Raw genomic sequence first — 6,000 nt, forward strand, 5'->3', positions numbered from 1 at the left:
TTGAAACTTATATCTGCTTGTGTGTTTTACAAAACATAGATGTGTTGAGGAAGTTGCAGGATGCATTAATATTCTTTGCAAATAGTTAAATAGTGTCTTCTTTGCAAAGAGGTCAAAGGGACAGTGCAAGGGGACAGAATGATTAGTTTTTCTTAGCAATAGATAATTTAGAGTGCATCAAGAGCGAGACATGTTTGGTTAGGTGTTTCTTAAAGTGACATTTGTGCTGACTGTGGAGATGCATTGATAAGGGTAGGGGAACTGAAAACTGTCCACGTGCAGGGGCCTTAGTCCAAAGATCTTCAGAGGAGGGGTGATCTTTTGGGTATATAAACTCTGTGAAAAGAGAAGACTTTTGCCCTTCTCATGTCAGACTCTGTCTGTGTGTGAACTGCCTTTCTTACAAGAAATAAATACGTATACTTATAACTTTCGAGATCTTCATTTGTTCTTCAACTGTTGCATAAGGTGTTGAAAGAATTTCCACAACAATCGCTATACAAATAAATTTGAATTGAATTGAATTAAAAGATGCGCCGGTCCCGCGACCCGTCTCACCGCTATATGCGACTGTCCCGCGACCCGTCACGGCTATATGTGCCTGTTATGGCAAGCCAAAGTATTCGCCTGGTCAGGCGAATGATTGCACACTGACCTGTCAAAAACGTGCGTTTCGACAGATTTACCCACAGATTTAGGCAAATTATAGCATGCGCTTTGATTCTTTCCATACATTTTTATATGTGTTTGAATTTAAATCAAATATTAACATTACTGCCCTAACTATTTCTGAATAGGATGTGTACTTCATAAATATTTGGAATAGTATGGGAATACAAGGTTCAGATCACTAAGAACATGTATGGAAATCGAAGAGTCATCGGTGGAGTCTGGATGTCATAGTGGAAAAGTTTGGTAACGTTACTGTGCACAAAAAAATCTTCCCTAAAGCTCATTTATTAAGACATCAATCTAAAATCTGGCCCAGAACTTGTTCAGATATGTAGTATTGGTTTTCTTGACGTTTTAGAGTTGAAAATGTTTTGTAAATATATATAAAATACAACAATATGTATTTTATATCTTTTTTTTGAATTTTCATAAACTTCTAAACTTTTAAACTTTACTTTTACAACTTTGTTTTTCTTCTTTAATAATCTGAGAAGTGTGCCCTTTTAGTATCCTGTTAGTTCGCAGCAGGGGTGCCGCTAAGGGGGGAAAAGTTAGGACGATTCTAAGGGCCCACACACTTTTGGGGCCCCCAGAGATCGATTTTATTAATGGAATGGGTGGGGTAGGGGGCCCAACCTCATATTCTTTCATAGGGCCCAACATTTCTAGCCGCGCCCCTGGTTCGCAGTGCATTAAGTAATGTTAACAAATACAACTTTTTATTTTAATAATCAACGTAGTAAACGTTGAAATTAACATTAGCAAAGATCAATAAAGGCTGTAGAAGTGCAGTTCATTATTAGTTCATGTGAACTAATGTAGTTAAATAATGTATTGTAAAGTGTTACCAAAATTACAACTGGACAATTTGCGATATGGTCTGGAATGAAGGGATTAAGGGACTGTCCGGGGTGCTGAAATAAACAACAGTGAACTTGAAACCGAGAGTTGTTTTTCTTTTCTTGTTTCAAAAATACTTCTGAGGCATAAAACCCCAGCCGACAGAAACAATCTCATTATGTCAAATTCCCCCACGACCATTTGAATGAAAAGTTTCATGTTCTCTTAGCAAAACTGTCTGTTTTCTTTCTTTCTTTCTTCTTTTTTTTTACCTAAATGCTAACTACTGGATTATCATTACTCACCAATTATAATCCTCTCCTCTGTCAAATTTGCCATTAAAGTCCCCGTGAACCGGAAGTTGCAAACGACTTTTCTCCAGTGTTGTGACGTATTTCCGAGAGAAACGGAATACTAAATGAGGCAAAATAGTGTGCGTGGCTTTTTTTCCAACTAGCACCTGATTGGATCTAGAAAAGTAGGTGTTTCAATTCAGTACAATGCCTGTGTACTGTCAGTTGGAGGGGCGTGGTTACGGATGTTAAGCAGACACCTAAACCGTCAAACCTACGTCATCAGGGAAGGTCCTCCAATGCAGAGGGGAGGGGAAATTTCAGATTTTGATTAAAGATTACGAAGCCAAAAAATTTTTTTGTGTGGATTGACTTGCATGGATGAATTGTTCACCACAAAACGATCAATTTAGGCAAACAAAGTAAGTATGGTCAATTTTGAATTCATGGGGACTTTAATAATTCCATGCCGTTTTGCTTTGGTTTAATGATAATACAAAAGTCCTAAACCACATAGGCACAAAAGCATGACAGACTCGATCAAGAAGTGAGCACACGCTTTCGACGTGCGATTTCGAGAACACTAATGAGGACGTTCTTTTCGCCCGTTTGTACACTTCACACACGTTTGCACTGCCTGTTAGGTTTACCAGTTTACACGTTCATAACTGCGTTTTGTCCTAGTCTACTCAAAACACACGAATTCGACGCCCATTTTTGTTACGATAAACGCGTGTCAAAAACGTGCGTTTTCGGTGACCCCACCCAGATAGCAAGCACAGTTGGGCCAATTCCGGCCGAAATACGTTACTGTCGGCTCACTGTCGGCATCGGTGAACAGATAATGGGCCAGATCCGAGCCGACTGTGCATAACACATCTGGCTGACTGACGGCTTTTTCTGTATGGGCCAGTATCGGCTGAAAGCAGTTGTACTAGTGTCAGGTCCATACTCAGTGTATTTACCATCAGCCCGAGTTCGTTTTGTCACAAGCGGGCCACTACTAGAATTAAGGAACTCAGCCGCCTGAAAAAAGGTTTTGGCGGTTAATTTAAATCCTGAGGGGATCATGCAGACGCAGACCGACGTTTTCGAGAGGAATCATTCAGCTGAAGAAAACGAGTAAGTAATTTAATTCATTTATTGTTCTAGTGTTGTTTGATGTTTTAACTGTCAAGATAAAAAATAGTTTGTTTTAATAGATGTTTGCGATGATAATTGTGTCTGTAACATCAGAATACCCTTCGGTCCCGGAGGGAGTGTTGATGAGAAGGCCTATAGGCATAGGCCTACGTCTCTTTTTAGGATGATTGTGTATTTTTTTTATTACAAAAACTGCTGTGATGTATCCAGTGCACTGTAATGTTAGCTAATTAAATGATATTGAGTTATATTCCATTTTGTTTGCTAAAATTTAGTCAGTCAATTCGTCTTTTTCAACGAGTGATTAGTTATCGTAGTAAGTTAACGTTGCGCTTTCAGCGCCGTATTTCTCTATTAAGGCAACTCTTTCTGATTTGATTCACTAACCTTTCAAAAGAGTCATTTATTTGTGAATCGAACTACACTGACCACCATGTCATTGCTCCATTAACTTACACCCGTGTAAGTTACACTCTGAAATTAAACAATTATTTTGTTTTAACACTGCTGTGGGGAACTCCGAGTCCGAAACAGAAAAGCGTTATAGATAACGTTAGCTACATAAGAGAAGCTGCCAAATAAGTGCAGCTTCTTGATTCATTGTCTTTGGCACGTCTTGTGTTCTTGAATGTAACGTAATCTGCTTTAGAGCAGGTGCACTTCAGTGAAAGAAAATAATTAAAGCGTATCTCTGTATTACTTAATTAAAATGGCAGTTCTTAAAATTTTTACCACAGTGGGGATGTTAACGTTACTATGAATATAAGCGAAAGTAAACTGAAGTTTCATCTGAACACACTGTTTGGAATCTGACACCAACAGTTTTTACAGATATTTTGGTAACACTACAATAAGGTTTCATTCGTTAATATAAGTTAACTAACGTTACATTATTTAACATGGACTAAGAATGCACAATACTTAAGCATTTATTAATCTTAGTTCATTTTCATTTTGACATTTACTAATACATTATTAAATCAAAAGTGAACAGTTGTATTTTTATTAACTAATGTTAACAAAGATGAATAAATACTGTAACAAATGTATTGTTCATTGTTAATGTTAGTTAACAATAACTAGCTTATTTTTAACAAATGAGACCTTATTGTAAAGTTTTACCGATATTTTAAACTGCTGCGTGAACTTCTGGCAACAACATTTGTCAAACCTATGTGCTTAAACTAATGCTTAAGATTTAATATTGACCTCACAATTTCTATTCCTTTATTTAAAAGATGCAGTTCAGAGAAACCCTCATGTCTAATGCTGCAGAAATGGAGATCGATGGATGAACTGGCAGCAGATCGAGGGGCAGACACAAGATAAGTTTAAATCTATATTAAAATCACACCTCTTTAACGTAGCATAAACATAACACACTCTCACATTTCTATAATTTACATCCGTTAAAGGTAGCTTACACCAAATGTACTTGTTACATCATAAGAAGAATGGCATTTACGCTAATGTTAATCTCTCTGTCTCATTCTTATCCCAAGGTTAGGCTACTGTAGTCAGCCGGATCTAGTCCGCATCCAGACCAGATGGTGGACCTCCACCCTAAGATGACCAACAGCCTGAATGCCAGACGAGAACATCACAACTAGACGGGACCTAGAAACATACTTCTGTGAAGACCTCGTTGACACAACAGTCCTCGGCACAGTCATCGGATCAGATCCACGAGAACAGACCAGTCCACCACACAGACCAAACGGCCAGCTTCAACTCCCCTCTCATCATCGCCGGCGTGATCTCATGAAGGTAAAAGAGGAGCAAAACTCCAGAGCATGTAGATGTGAATTTGAGAACTTTGAAAACCTGTTGAATGTTGAGATTTTTCACTCGCAGACAATAATCACAAACCTGTATTCTGAATTTGAAGCTGCAGACAAGTAGTCACAAATGTGTAAAATGCCATTCACAGATATACAATGACCATTCACATTCACAGTACAACCTCAATTAGGCATTTGCAACTTCTCATCTGCCAGTGCTATTTCAAATCTTCACGCATTGACTTTGCAACTATTTTCGCGATAAATTAGATGCGTAACTAACTTGTGCACTTGATTAAACAAAATGCAATGGCAGATTTGAGAAGTTGCAAATGCCTAATTGAGATTTTCACATTGGAGCTGTGAGTGTACATTTTATTTTACAAATATTTATTGTACAAGTTCTCAAATTCACATTTGCTCTTGAGTTTTGATACTCTTTAACCTTGATGTAATCTTTTCCAATCTTCGAGCAGAAACAGCTGAATAAAATACTCTGAATGATATCAATCCACAATCTGACTTGTGAAGCAGCCTGAATCCGAACACACACCATGTTCGTTGTTTGGCCAGAGGAGAACTGCCCCCCCGACTGAGCCTGGTTTTTTTTCTTCATTCTCTCTCCTGATGGAGTTTGGGTTCTTGCCACTGTCACCTCTGACTTGCTTAGTTGGCGACACTTATTCTTAATTTTATTGATCTGCCTGGATTGACACCATTATATGAGAACTGAACTGAGCTGGACAATGACATCACTGTTTTCTCCAGAGCTGCTTAATAATGAAAATTAACTCTTTTTATAATTGATATACTTTATACAGTTGTTGAACAGAACTGAATCAACACTGAACTGAATTCAGCTGAACAATGACACTATTTTCTTTTTAGAGCAGCTTTGCAGCCAAATTGAACTCTGTTTGCATCATTGATCATTTTCCTGTTTAACCCTGTTAAGCTGCTTTGAAACAGTCATTACTGTATATAGCGATATATGTTTAATGATGACTTGACATTTGCAAAAGTAATTAATTTGGTGTTAAAGAGAGTGAAAAAGTTTGTGTGGGAAAGAGAATAATGTTTTCCTTTTAATCATATACAGTAAATAATTTACTTTTTATTTTGTGGTTTAACAATTGTGTTAATATATAGTGTATTTTGTTTATTGTTAATACATGTTTATATTAAAGTGTATTTGTTAATTTTATAATAAAAACCCTTAAATGGTTGAATTTGTGTTTCACTGTCTGCCAATTTCTAGGCCACATCTGGGC

The sequence above is a fragment of the Siphateles boraxobius genome, unplaced genomic scaffold (assembly GCF_051911475.1).
Source record: "Siphateles boraxobius isolate OS27281-9 unplaced genomic scaffold, OSU_SipBor_1 20, whole genome shotgun sequence".
In the NCBI taxonomy this organism is placed as follows: domain Eukaryota; kingdom Metazoa; phylum Chordata; class Actinopteri; order Cypriniformes; family Leuciscidae; genus Siphateles; species Siphateles boraxobius.